At 33.8% G+C, this 15,654-nt stretch overlaps 4 non-coding genes across 4 annotated transcripts; all 4 read right to left on the reverse strand.

Moving 5' to 3' along the window:
- Nucleotides 1-792: 792 nt before the first annotated feature.
- Trnav-aac lies at nucleotides 793-866 on the reverse strand. The gene has a single exon. It is a non-coding gene; the product is annotated as a tRNA-Val (tRNA).
- A 3,978-nt stretch (nucleotides 867-4,844) lies between these two features.
- Nucleotides 4,845-4,918, reverse strand: Trnav-aac. Its single transcript has one exon. It is a non-coding gene; the product is annotated as a tRNA-Val (tRNA).
- Nucleotides 4,919-8,896: 3,978 nt separating this feature from the next.
- Nucleotides 8,897-8,970, reverse strand: Trnav-aac. Its single transcript has one exon. It is a non-coding gene; the product is annotated as a tRNA-Val (tRNA).
- Nucleotides 8,971-12,950: 3,980 nt separating this feature from the next.
- Trnav-aac lies at nucleotides 12,951-13,024 on the reverse strand. Its single transcript has one exon. It is a non-coding gene; the product is annotated as a tRNA-Val (tRNA).
- Nucleotides 13,025-15,654: the final 2,630 nt, after the last annotated feature.

Below are 15,654 nucleotides of genomic sequence, written 5' to 3' on the forward strand. Positions count from 1 at the left end.
AAAATGTGTTGAAAATTTTAAATTTTTTATAATTTTTTTTATTGTATATATTTTTTTTTTCTCTTTTCCCTTTTCGCTGCTCTCTTTATTTTTCTAAATTTGCATTGTTTGTAGTTAAATACAAAATATAATGTGTATAATACTGGTGATCTGTGGCACAGGTTTTACCTAAAACAGACTCCAGTCTCTATGTCATATACAACACTTTTATGTAACCATAATTTTCTGATGATGAGAAAAATAAAGACATTTTTGATTTTTTTTTGGTTCTGCACGGATAGCTAAGTCACCAGCCAGCTGGTTGAGGTCACCAAGCTAAAGCCACTGCGCGTCGTGTCGCGGCCTCGATCCCCGCGTATTACACGCTATTGTGTGATCTAGCAATGCTTGTCTTGAGTCTGGGTGTCTCGGGCATTTAACTTGAATGTTTGTGAAAACCCCCGCTATAGGTTTATTTAATAACCATCGTGCGGGAGTTGTTTTTTTTTTTATAAAAAAGAAATACCTTTTTAAGGGATTTTCGACTTCATGTTCATTTTTGTACGTCGGTTTAACCGTTTCGGTCACTGTTTTCCGCAAACGTTACTCTGCGAAATAACTAGGTAGGTAAAGAGAAAACAAAACATTTGTTTTCATTAGATTTCTCACTTTAACATAAGGTATCAGGAAATCTGCAGGTTACCTAGTTAAAATGGATATTAGGTAACGTTCTCCATTCAAATAAGTTGAAATTAAAATAAAAGTATCAAAATAAGTTTCAGTGAAATACAAAAAGCGGCTCCGATTCTGCGGTGGCCCATGAGGGGATCGAACCCGCGACCTTCGCGTTGTTAGCACGACGCTCTAACCAACTGAGCTAATGGGCCACATGAACATTGATGTGAAAAAGCTGTGTAGTATCTTAACAAGACCCCGATTCTGCTATTTACAACGGCCGATAAATGAATGGCAATTGAATTAAATTTGAAATTAATCCTATTCTCTTGAGCTTTATGCCAACACAATAATTGAAAATTTATTTTAATTACCTTAAGTGTACCGTCCCACACTTTCTAATTATTGTGTAGAAAAAATGCTTAAGATAAAACGAAAAGTGTCGTTTTGAGCCAATTTACATTCATTCATCGGCCATTGGGGCCCTGTTCCGAAAATTCTGTGGACATTTAACTTTTTCCTTACAAATAGAAAACCTGTCAAGTGCTATTCATGTTTGTGACTCGTAGTGGGTCAACCCCTAGTGGGCTTCGCATAAAGAAAAAAAATTCGTAACAAAAATGTGACCCATCAAATCCATGATTTGTACCGACCATAGCTTAACCTCGATGTTTTTTTCATTATTTGCTGGTGCATCTTTTGGAGTATGGAACCTAGAAATCATTTGTATTTGCATTTGTGGAAAATAAAATACAAGTATATTTTAACTCTGTACCACATAACAAATTATATAATAAACGCCAAAAGTAATAAAAATACGTTTAAGTACAAATGGGATTACCATTATCATCGGGTGGTACGAGTATTAAGAATAAAGATTATTTGTTAACTTGAAAAGGGTTTTTATGTAAAATTATTGTTAATATTCGATTTAAAATATTCTTTTCAAGTTTTAGGAAGCAGCTATGCTGTCTTTTATAAGCAAGATGATGTTTAACACACCAAGTTAGTCTCTCCAGTCTCCTCTCAGTTCAATCATTCTCTTCATAGATGGCGCTAGTGGTCTGAAAGCGAAGCTGCTCGTATTAGAAGGTCTGTGAATTGTTTGCTACAATTATTTTTGATAATGAGAGTCAAAAAAGTACGTAGTATTTGAAATGAATATACAGACTAGACTGAACGAATAGCCGACTGATGACTGCACAAAACTCACTGTATGCGACGCGTAGCGGGTCGAACCCCAGTAGCATTATATGTGATTCACGAATACATATTTTAAGTTTGCATGTCTTTATGCAAATGACTTGAATGTTTATAAAACGTGAATCCAGACAGGATTTAGTGCTTTAGTTCGAGTTACATGATGATGATGCCTTTATTCTGCAAATATGGACATTCGGTATTCACAAAGATGACATGACCATATTCAACACACGTGCTACGAGTAGTCATTGTGCTACGCGTAGTCAATACTACCACGCGTAGTAAGCTGACGAGGACCATCGAATAGCTTAACGTTTTCGTGTTTAATTAACATTAACAGGTACCCAGTGTTAACTTTTTCTAAATGGCATCTTTTTATGGGTCTGTAATACAGTGAAATCAATGTCTTGTGACGTCACTTACCAGTACGCTTTTTACTAGCATGTGATGTTAGCAACCCTTAAATCTTTCAATCTTGCTTACTTTTAATTATGTCATAAAGTTAAAATTATGTATTAAATATTTATTTGAAATCTGACGGACTATACAGATTTATATTATTTGATTTAGTCAAATACCCTTTTCCATACATTTGGGTCATTACTTTAAAAATGTCACTTGTCTAAGAGCGCAGATGGTCTAAAAGACAAATTGTAGCCGTGTAAGATATGAGACACGTTTTGGCGAATAATTCACGGAATACGTTACATTATTTATATTTAAGAATGTATATTTTAATGTTAATAAATGTATTAATAAAGATCTGTTTGGTTCTATTTCATTTAATTATATTTTTTCTTTTATGTAACGAAACCCTATCACTAAGTTCCTCCGACGGTTCCACTATCTGTCTGTTTCGTCCTTCACTAGTCTTTCGTCGCCTAGCCAATTTGTTTTTCTTTAGCCTATCAGTACGGAATCCTCAATGTCGCGAGTCCAACTCGGACTTGACCGGTTTAATTACTTTATTTTAGACATAATCGGTTGAGTAAAAACCTAAGTCTTTGGAGCCAAATATACATGCTAAAGTAATTACTGCATACACAAGGCAACGCAAATATCGAATTATATACCAAACAAAAAGCTTTCAAAGATGCATTCGAACCACAAAATGTTTGTATGGTAGTATTTATTAAGAATAATTAAAATCAAGTACCAAAGACTTAGTGCCCTCGTGCATGAAGGCTTTAAACAAATATAGTTAAAACAAGAATAAACCGGATTAAGTCACTAGTTAACTTCGTGAATCACTTATTATGAATATAGTTGCCAACTAGATACTGTCAATATGACCGCACGTGTAATATTTTTAACAAATATTTCTTATAGAATATTCTGGTAGAAACCGATCGAATCCAGTGTAGATAATGAGATGTCACGATATTCCAGCCAGTTTTGTCCTACTAATATCAGAAACGCAGGAGTTTGTGTGTAAGGATGTTTTTTCATCTTTCACGCAAAAACAACAACGGATTTAGACGAAACTTGGTACACAGATAGTTTATGGTTAACAAATTGGATGGTTCATTGTTCATTGATGGCACATTTTAACTGTGAGGCAACTCTTTGTCTTAAGGACCATTTTAAAGCAACATAAAGAATTACCTTTTGATCCGAAATCTGTGAATATAGAAAAGCTAACCAGTGTGCAATGTATCCCGATTCACATACAGCTGGACACAAAATTTCTACCCTTTCCTTGGCCCACATTTGTATAATAACATAAATAAACGAATTAAGATCTATCCGCTGACAAATAAAAAATGTAAAAAAAAGAACATGTATGTGGCTACAGGAACTTGACTACAATGCTACTGAAAGTCTGCTTAAACCCTTAAAATAAAATATTATCTACCATAAAAAATGCGCTCCCAACACAAATCTACACACGAACACATACACACACCCACACATAAACACACATAAACGCACATACAGTTTTAATATATTGTAAGTTTTTTATATCATTTTTTATGTACTACTTAATTATTATTTTGTTTGTATATTCTTGTCCTGTTTTTTATTATTTTATTTATTTCTGTGTTCAATTTACTTACTGTTAATACTCATCCAAATAATCACCTTTGTCAAAGGATTTGAAAGGATGCTTTCCTTTGTTTTGTAGATAATGTTTAAAAACTTCATTTTATTCTCAAAATGCTTTGTTTTTTTTTTTTTTGTCTTAATGTTTCAAAAAATGTGTTGAAAATTTTAAATTTTTTATAATTTTTTTTATTGTATATATTTTTTTTTTCTCTTTTCCCTTTTCGCTGCTCTCTTTATTTTTCTAAATTTGCATTGGTTTGTAGTTAAATACAAAATATAATGTGTATAATACTGGTGATCTGTGGCACAGGTTTTACCTAAAACAGACTCCAGTCTCTATGTCATATACAACACTTTTATGTAACCATAATTTTCTGATGATGAGAAAAATAAAGACATTTTTGATTTTTTTTTGGTTCTGCACGGATAGCTAAGTCACCAGCCAGCTGGTTGAGGTCACCAAGCTAAAGCCACTGCGCGTCGTGTCGCGGCCTCGATCCCCGCGTATTACACGCTATTGTGTGATCTAGCAATGCTTGTCTTGAGTCTGGGTGTCTCGGGCATTTAACTTGAATGTTTGTGAAAACCCCCGCTATAGGTTTATTTAATAACCATCGTGCGGGAGTTGTTTTTTTTTTTATAAAAAAGAAATACCTTTTTAAGGGATTTTCGACTTCATGTTCATTTTTGTACGTCGGTTTAACCGTTTCGGTCACTGTTTTCCGCAAACGTTACTCTGCGAAATAACTAGGTAGGTAAAGAGAAAACAAAACATTTGTTTTCATTAGATTTCTCACTTTAACATAAGGTATCAGGAAATCTGCAGGTTACCTAGTTAAAATGGATATTAGGTAACGTTCTCCATTCAAATAAGTTGAAATTAAAATAAAAGTATCAAAATAAGTTTCAGTGAAATACAAAAAGCGGCTCCGATTCTGCGGTGGCCCATGAGGGGATCGAACCCGCGACCTTCGCGTTGTTAGCACGACGCTCTAACCAACTGAGCTAATGGGCCACATGAACATTGATGTGAAAAAGCTGTGTAGTATCTTAACAAGACCCCGATTCTGCTATTTACAACGGCCGATAAATGAATGGCAATTGAATTAAATTTGAAATTAATCCTATTCTCTTGAGCTTTATGCCAACACAATAATTGAAAATTTATTTTAATTACCTTAAGTGTACCGTCCCACACTTTCTAATTATTGTGTAGAAAAATGGCTTAAGATAAAACGAAAAGTGTCGTTTTGAGCCAATTTACATTCATTCATCGGCCATTGGGGCCCTGTTCCGAAAATTCTGTGGACATTTAACTTTTTCCTTACAATAGAAAACCTGTCAAGTGCTATTCATGTTTGTGACTCGTAGTGGGTCAACCCCTAGTGGGCTTCGCATAAAGAAAAACAAATTCGTAACAAAAAAATGTGACCCATCAAATCCATGATTGTACCGACCATAGCTTAACCTCGATGTTTTTTTCATTATTTGCTGGTGCATCTTTTGAGTATGGAACCCTAGAAATCATTTGTATTTGCATTTGTGAAAATAAAATACAAGTATATTTTAACTCTGTACCACATAACAAATTATATAATAAACGCCAAAAGTAATAAAAATACGTTTAAGTACAATGGGATTACCCATTATCCATCGGTGGTACGAGTATTAAGAATAAAGATTATTTGTTAACTTGAAAAGGGTTTTTATGTAAATTATTGTTAATATTCGATTTAAAATATTCTTTTTCAAGTTTTAGGAAGCAGCTATGCTGTCTTTTATAAGCAAGATGATGTTTAACACACAGTTAGTCTCTCCAGTCTCCTCTCAGTTCAATCATTTCTTCATAGATGGCGCTAGTGGTCTGAAAGCGAAGCTGCTCGTATTAGAAGGTCTGTGAATTGTTTGCTACAATTATTTTTGATAATGAGAGTCAAAAAAGTACGTAGTATTTGAAATGAATATACAGACTAGACTGAAACGATAGCCGACTGATGATCTGCACAAAACTCACTGTATGCGACGCGTAGCGGGTCGAACCCCAGTAGCATTATTATGTGATTCACGAATACATATTTTAAGTTTGCATGTCTTTATGCAAATGACTTGAATGTTTATAAAACGTGAATCCAGACAGGATTTAGTGCTTTAGTTCGAGTTACATGATGATGATGCCTTTATTCTGCAAATATGGACATTCGGTATTCACAAAGATGACATGACCATATTCAACACACGTGCTACGAGTAGTCATTGTGCTACGCGTAGTCAATACTACCACGCGTAGTAGCTGACGAGGACCATCGAATAGCTTAACGTTTTCGTGTTTAATTAACATTAACAGGTACCCAGTGTTAACTTTTCTAAATGGCATCTTTTTATTGGGTCTGTAATACAGTGAAATCAAATGTCTTGTGACGTCACTTACCAGTACGCTTTTTACTAGCATGTGATGTTAGCAACCTTAAATCCTTTCAATCTTGCTTACTTTTAATTATGTCATAAAGTTAAAATTATGTATTAAATATTTATTTGAAATCTGACGGACTATACAGATTTATATTATTTGATTTAGTCAAATACCCTTTTCCATACATTTGGGTCATTACTTTAAAAATGTCACTTGTCTAAGAGCGCAGATGGTCTAAAAGACAAATTGTAGCCGTGTAAGATATGAGACACGTTTTGGCGAATAATTCACGGAATACGTTACATTATTTATATTTAAGAATGTATATTTTAATGTTAATAAATGTATTAATAAAGATCTGTTTGGTTCTATTTCATTTAATATATTTTTTCTTTTATGTAACGAAACCCTATCACTAAGTTCCTCCGACGGTTCCACTATCTGTCTGTTCGTCCTTCACTAGTCTTTCGTCGCCTAGCCAATTTGTTTTTCTTTAGCCTATCAGTACGGAATCCTCAATGTCGCGAGTCCAACTCGGACTTGACCGGTTTAATTACTTTCATTTTAGACATAATCGGTTGAGTAAAAACCTAAGTCTTTGGAGCCAAATATACATGCTAAAGTAATTACTGCATACACAAGGCAACGCAAATATCGAATTATATACCAAACAAAAAGCTTTCAAAGATGCATTCGAACCACAAAATGTTTGTATGGTAGTATTTATTAAGAATAATTAAAATCAAGTACCAAAGACTTAGTGCCCTCGTGCATGAAGGCTTTAAACAAATATAGTTAAAACAAGAATAAACCGGATTAAGTCACTAGTTAACTTCGTGAATCACTTATTATGAATATAGTTGCCAACTAGATACTGTCAATATGACCGCACGTGTAATATTTTTAACAAATATTTCTTATAGAATATTCTGGTAGAAACCGATCGAATCCAGTGTAGATAATGAGATGTCACGATATTCCAGCCAGTTTGTCCTACTAATATCAGAAACGCAGGAGTTTGTGTGTAAGGATGTTTTTTCATCTTTCACGCAAAAACAACAACGGATTTAGACGAAACTTGGTACACAGATAGTTTATGGTTAACAAATTGGATGGTTCATTGTTCATTGATGGCACATTTTAACTGTGAGGCAACTCTTTGTCTTAAGGACCATTTTAAAGCAACATAAAGAATTACCTTTTGATCCGAAAATCTGTGAATATAGAAAAGCTAAACCAGTGTGCAATGTATCCCGATTCACATACAGCTGGACACAAAATTTCTACCCTTTCCTTGGCCCACATTTGTATAATAACATAAATAAACGAATTAAGATCTATCCGCTGACAAATAAAAAATGTAAAAAAAGAACATGTATGTGGCTACAGGAACTTGACTACAATGCTACTGAAAGTCTGCTTAAACCCTTAAAATAAAATATTATCTACCATAAAAAATGCGCTCCCAACACAAATCTACACACGAACACATACACACACCCACACATTAAACACACATAAACGCACATACAGTTTTAATATATTGTAAGTTTTTTTATCATTTTTTATGTACTACTTTAATTATTATTTTGTTTGTATATTCTTGTCCTGTTTTTTATTATTTTATTTAATTTCTGTGTTCAATTTACTTACTGTTAATACTCATCCAAATAATCACCTTTGTCAAAGGATTTGAAAGGATGCTTTCCTTTGTTTTGTAGATAATGTTTTAAAAACTTCATTTTATTCTCAAAATGCTTTGTTTTTTTTTTTTTTTGTCTTAATGTTTCAAAAAATGTGTTGAAAATTTTAAATTTTTTATAATTTTTTTTATTGTATATATTTTTTTTTCTCTTTTCCCTTTTCGCTGCTCTCTTTATTTTTCTAAATTTGCATTGTTTGTAGTTAAATACAAAATATAATGTGTATAATACTGGTGATCTGTGGCACAGGTTTTACCTAAAACAGACTCCAGTCTCTATGTCATATACAACACTTTTATGTAACCATAATTTTCTGATGATGAGAAAAATAAAGACATTTTTGATTTTTTTTTGGTTCTGCACGGATAGCTAAGTCACCAGCCAGCTGGTTGAGGTCACCAAGCTAAAGCCACTGCGCGTCGTGTCGCGGCCTCGATCCCCGCGTATTACACGCTATTGTGTGATCTAGCAATGCTTGTCTTGAGTCTGGGTGTCTCGGGCATTTAACTTGAATGTTTGTGAAAACCCCCGCTATAGGTTTATTTAATAACCATCGTGCGGGAGTTGTTTTTTTTTTTATAAAAAAGAAATACCTTTTTAAGGGATTTTCGACTTCATGTTCATTTTTGTACGTCGGTTTAACCGTTTCGGTCACTGTTTTCCGCAAACGTTACTCTGCGAAATAACTAGGTAGGTAAAGAGAAAACAAAACATTTGTTTTCATTAGATTTCTCACTTTAACATAAGGTATCAGGAAATCTGCAGGTTACCTAGTTAAAATGGATATTAGGTAACGTTCTCCATTCAAATAAGTTGAAATTAAAATAAAAGTATCAAAATAAGTTTCAGTGAAATACAAAAAGCGGCTCCGATTCTGCGGTGGCCCATGAGGGGATCGAACCCGCGACCTTCGCGTTGTTAGCACGACGCTCTAACCAACTGAGCTAATGGGCCACATGAACATTGATGTGAAAAAGCTGTGTAGTATCTTAACAAGACCCCGATTCTGCTATTTACAACGGCCGATAAATGAATGGCAATTGAATTAAATTTGAAATTAATCCTATTCTCTTGAGCTTTATGCCAACACAATAATTGAAAATTTATTTTAATTACCTTAAGTGTACCGTCCCACACTTTCTAATTATTGTGTAGAAAAAATGCTTAAGATAAAACGAAAAGTGTCGTTTTGAGCCAATTTACATTCATTCATCGGCCATTGGGGCCCTGTTCCGAAAATTCTGTGGACATTTAACTTTTTCCTTACAAATAGAAAACCTGTCAAGTGCTATTCATGTTTGTGACTCGTAGTGGGTCAACCCCTAGTGGGCTTCGCATAAAGAAAAACAAATTCGTAACAAAAAATGTGACCCATCAAATCCATGATTGTACCGACCATAGCTTAACCTCGATGTTTTTTTCATTATTTGCTGGTGCATCTTTTGAGTATGGAACCCTAGAAATCATTTGTATTTGCATTTGTGAAAATAAAATACAAGTATATTTTAACTCTGTACCACATAACAAATTATATAATAAACGCCAAAAAGTAATAAAAATACGTTTAAGTACAAATGGGATTACCATTATCATCGGGTGGTACGAGTATTAAGAATAAAGATTATTTGTTAACTTGAAAAGGGTTTTTATGTAAAATTATTGTTAATATTCGATTTAAAATATTCTTTTTCAAGTTTTAGGAAGCAGCTATGCTGTCTTTTATAAGCAAGATGATGTTTAACACACAAGTTAGTCTCTCCAGTCTCCTCTCAGTTCAATCATTCTCTTCATAGATGGCGCTAGTGGTCTGAAAGCGAAGCTGCTCGTATTAGAAGGTCTGTGAATTGTTTGCTACAATTATTTTTGATAATGAGAGTCAAAAAAGTACGTAGTATTTGAAATGAATATACAGACTAGACTGAACGAATAGCCGACTGATGACTGCACAAAACTCACTGTATGCGACGCGTAGCGGGTCGAACCCCAGTAGCATTATATGTGATTCACGAATACATATTTTAAGTTTGCATGTCTTTATGCAAATGACTTGAATGTTTATAAAACGTGAATCCAGACAGGATTTAGTGCTTTAGTTCGAGTTACATGATGATGATGCCTTTATTCTGCAAATATGGACATTCGGTATTCACAAAGATGACATGACCATATTCAACACACGTGCTACGAGTAGTCATTGTGCTACGCGTAGTCAATACTACCACGCGTAGTAGCTGACGAGGACCATCGAATAGCTTAACGTTTTCGTGTTTAATTAACATTAACAGGTACCCAGTGTTAACTTTTCTAAATGGCATCTTTTTATGGGTCTGTAATACAGTGAAATCAAATGTCTTGTGACGTCACTTACCAGTACGCTTTTTACTAGCATGTGATGTTAGCAACCTTAAATCCTTTCAATCTTGCTTACTTTTAATTATGTCATAAAGTTAAAATTATGTATTAAATATTTATTTGAAATCTGACGGACTATACAGATTTATATTATTTGATTTAGTCAAATACCCTTTTCCATACATTTGGGTCATTACTTTAAAAATGTCACTTGTCTAAGAGCGCAGATGGTCTAAAAGACAAATTGTAGCCGTGTAAGATATGAGACACGTTTTGGCGAATAATTCACGGAATACGTTACATTATTTATATTTAAGAATGTATATTTTAATGTTAATAAATGTATTAATAAAGATCTGTTTGGTTCTATTTCATTTAATATATTTTTTCTTTTATGTAACGAAACCCTATCACTAAGTTCCTCCGACGGTTCCACTATCTGTCTGTTCGTCCTTCACTAGTCTTTCGTCGCCTAGCCAATTTGTTTTTCTTTAGCCTATCAGTACGGAATCCTCAATGTCGCGAGTCCAACTCGGACTTGACCGGTTTAATTACTTTCATTTTAGACATAATCGGTTGAGTAAAAACCTAAGTCTTTGGAGCCAAATATACATGCTAAAGTAATTACTGCATACACAAGGCAACGCAAATATCGAATTATATACCAAACAAAAAGCTTTCAAAGATGCATTCGAACCACAAAATGTTTGTATGGTAGTATTTATTAAGAATAATTAAAATCAAGTACCAAAGACTTAGTGCCCTCGTGCATGAAGGCTTTAAACAAATATAGTTAAAACAAGAATAAACCGGATTAAGTCACTAGTTAACTTCGTGAATCACTTATTATGAATATAGTTGCCAACTAGATACTGTCAATATGACCGCACGTGTAATATTTTTAACAAATATTTCTTATAGAATATTCTGGTAGAAACCGATCGAATCCAGTGTAGATAATGAGATGTCACGATATTCCAGCCAGTTTGTCCTACTAATATCAGAAACGCAGGAGTTTGTGTGTAAGGATGTTTTTTCATCTTTCACGCAAAAACAACAACGGATTTAGACGAAACTTGGTACACAGATAGTTTATGGTTAACAAATTGGATGGTTCATTGTTCATTGATGGCACATTTTAACTGTGAGGCAACTCTTTGTCTTAAGGACCATTTTAAAGCAACATAAAGAATTACCTTTTGATCCGAAAATCTGTGAATATAGAAAAGCTAAACCAGTGTGCAATGTATCCCGATTCACATACAGCTGGACACAAAATTTCTACCCTTTCCTTGGCCCACATTTGTATAATAACATAAATAAACGAATTAAGATCTATCCGCTGACAAATAAAAAATGTAAAAAAAGAACATGTATGTGGCTACAGGAACTTGACTACAATGCTACTGAAAGTCTGCTTAAACCCTTAAAATAAAATATTATCTACCATAAAAAATGCGCTCCCAACACAAATCTACACACGAACACATACACACACCCACACATAAACACACATAAACGCACATACAGTTTTAATATATTGTAAGTTTTTTTATCATTTTTTATGTACTACTTTAATTATTATTTTGTTTGTATATTCTTGTCCTGTTTTTTATTATTTTATTTAATTTCTGTGTTCAATTTACTTACTGTTAATACTCATCCAAATAATCACCTTTGTCAAAGGATTTGAAAGGATGCTTTCCTTTGTTTTGTAGATAATGTTTAAAAACTTCATTTTATTCTCAAAATGCTTTGTTTTTTTTTTTTTTTTGTCTTAATGTTTCAAAAAATGTGTTGAAAATTTGAAATTTTTTATAATTTTTTTTATTGTATATATTTTTTTTTTCTCTTTTCCCTTTTCGCTGCTCTCTTTATTTTTCTAAATTTGCATTGTTTGTAGTTAAATACAAAATATAATGTGTATAATACTGGTGATCTGTGGCACAGGTTTTACCTAAAACAGACTCCAGTCTCTATGTCATATACAACACTTTTATGTAACCATAATTTTCTGATGATGAGAAAAATAAAGACATTTTTGATTTTTTTTTTGGTTCTGCACGGATAGCTAAGTCACCAGCCAGCTGGTTGAGGTCACCAAGCTAAAGCCACTGCGCGTCGTGTCGCGGCCTCGATCCCCGCGTATTACACGCTATTGTGTGATCTAGCAATGCTTGTCTTGAGTCTGGGTGTCTCGGGCATTTAACTTGAATGTTTGTGAAAACCCCCGCTATAGGTTTATTTAATAACCATCGTGCGGGAGTTGTTTTTTTTTTTATAAAAAAGAAATACCTTTTTAAGGGATTTTCGACTTCATGTTCATTTTTGTACGTCGGTTTAACCGTTTCGGTCACTGTTTTCCGCAAACGTTACTCTGCGAAATAACTAGGTAGGTAAAGAGAAAACAAAACATTTGTTTTCATTAGATTTCTCACTTTAACATAAGGTATCAGGAAATCTGCAGGTTACCTAGTTAAAATGGATATTAGGTAACGTTCTCCATTCAAATAAGTTGAAATTAAAATAAAAGTATCAAAATAAGTTTCAGTGAAATACAAAAAGCGGCTCCGATTCTGCGGTGGCCCATGAGGGGATCGAACCCGCGACCTTCGCGTTGTTAGCACGACGCTCTAACCAACTGAGCTAATGGGCCACATGAACATTGATGTGAAAAAGCTGTGTAGTATCTTAACAAGACCCCGATTCTGCTATTTACAACGGCCGATAAATGAATGGCAATTGAATTAAATTTGAAATTAATCCTATTCTCTTGAGCTTTATGCCAACACAATAATTGAAAATTTATTTTAATTACCTTAAGTGTACCGTCCCACACTTTCTAATTATTGTGTAGAAAAAATGCTTAAGATAAAACGAAAAGTGTCGTTTTGAGCCAATTTACATTCATTCATCGGCCATTGGGGCCCTGTTCCGAAAATTCTGTGGACATTTAACTTTTTCCTTACAAATAGAAAACCTGTCAAGTGCTATTCATGTTTGTGACTCGTAGTGGGTCAACCCCTAGTGGGCTTCGCATAAAGAAAAACAAATTCGTAACAAAAAATGTGACCCATCAAATCCATGATTGTACCGACCATAGCTTAACCTCGATGTTTTTTTCATTATTTGCTGGTGCATCTTTTGAGTATGGAACCCTAGAAATCATTTGTATTTGCATTTGTGAAAATAAAATACAAGTATATTTTAACTCTGTACCACATAACAAATTATATAATAAACGCCAAAAAGTAATAAAAATACGTTTAAGTACAAATGGGATTACCATTATCATCGGGTGGTACGAGTATTAAGAATAAAGATTATTTGTTAACTTGAAAAGGGTTTTTATGTAAAATTATTGTTAATATTCGATTTAAAATATTCTTTTTCAAGTTTTAGGAAGCAGCTATGCTGTCTTTTATAAGCAAGATGATGTTTAACACACAAGTTAGTCTCTCCAGTCTCCTCTCAGTTCAATCATTCTCTTCATAGATGGCGCTAGTGGTCTGAAAGCGAAGCTGCTCGTATTAGAAGGTCTGTGAATTGTTTGCTACAATTATTTTTGATAATGAGAGTCAAAAAAGTACGTAGTATTTGAAATGAATATACAGACTAGACTGAACGAATAGCCGACTGATGACTGCACAAAACTCACTGTATGCGACGCGTAGCGGGTCGAACCCCAGTAGCATTATATGTGATTCACGAATACATATTTTAAGTTTGCATGTCTTTATGCAAATGACTTGAATGTTTATAAAACGTGAATCCAGACAGGATTTAGTGCTTTAGTTCGAGTTACATGATGATGATGCCTTTATTCTGCAAATATGGACATTCGGTATTCACAAAGATGACATGACCATATTCAACACACGTGCTACGAGTAGTCATTGTGCTACGCGTAGTCAATACTACCACGCGTAGTAGCTGACGAGGACCATCGAATAGCTTAACGTTTTCGTGTTTAATTAACATTAACAGGTACCCAGTGTTAACTTTTCTAAATGGCATCTTTTTATGGGTCTGTAATACAGTGAAATCAAATGTCTTGTGACGTCACTTACCAGTACGCTTTTTACTAGCATGTGATGTTAGCAACCTTAAATCCTTTCAATCTTGCTTACTTTTAATTATGTCATAAAGTTAAAATTATGTATTAAATATTTATTTGAAATCTGACGGACTATACAGATTTATATTATTTGATTTAGTCAAATACCCTTTTCCATACATTTGGGTCATTACTTTAAAAATGTCACTTGTCTAAGAGCGCAGATGGTCTAAAAGACAAATTGTAGCCGTGTAAGATATGAGACACGTTTTGGCGAATAATTCACGGAATACGTTACATTATTTATATTTAAGAATGTATATTTTAATGTTAATAAATGTATTAATAAAGATCTGTTTGGTTCTATTTCATTTAATATATTTTTTCTTTTATGTAACGAAACCCTATCACTAAGTTCCTCCGACGGTTCCACTATCTGTCTGTTCGTCCTTCACTAGTCTTTCGTCGCCTAGCCAATTTGTTTTTCTTTAGCCTATCAGTACGGAATCCTCAATGTCGCGAGTCCAACTCGGACTTGACCGGTTTAATTACTTTCATTTTAGACATAATCGGTTGAGTAAAAACCTAAGTCTTTGGAGCCAAATATACATGCTAAAGTAATTACTGCATACACAAGGCAACGCAAATATCGAATTATATACCAAACAAAAAGCTTTCAAAGATGCATTCGAACCACAAAATGTTTGTATGGTAGTATTTATTAAGAATAATTAAAATCAAGTACCAAAGACTTAGTGCCCTCGTGCATGAAGGCTTTAAACAAATATAGTTAAAACAAGAATAAACCGGATTAAGTCACTAGTTAACTTCGTGAATCACTTATTATGAATATAGTTGCCAACTAGATACTGTCAATATGACCGCACGTGTAATATTTTTAACAATTATTACTATAGAATATTCTGGTAGAAACCGATCGAATCCAGTGTAGATAATGAGATGTCACGATATTCCAGCCAGTTTGTCCTACTAATATCAGAAACGCAGGAGTTTGTGTGTAAGGATGTTTTTTCATCTTTCACGCAAAAACAACAACGGATTTAGACGAAACTTGGTACACAGATAGTTTATGGTTAACAAATTGGATGGTTCATTGTTCATTGATGGCACATTTTAACTGTGAGGCAACTCTTTGTCTTAAGGACCATTTTAAAGCAACATAAAGAATTACCTTTTGATCCGAAAATCTGTGAATATAGAAAAGCTAA

This window comes from Trichoplusia ni, chromosome 15 (genome assembly GCF_003590095.1).
Source record: "Trichoplusia ni isolate ovarian cell line Hi5 chromosome 15, tn1, whole genome shotgun sequence".
In the NCBI taxonomy this organism is placed as follows: domain Eukaryota; kingdom Metazoa; phylum Arthropoda; class Insecta; order Lepidoptera; family Noctuidae; genus Trichoplusia; species Trichoplusia ni.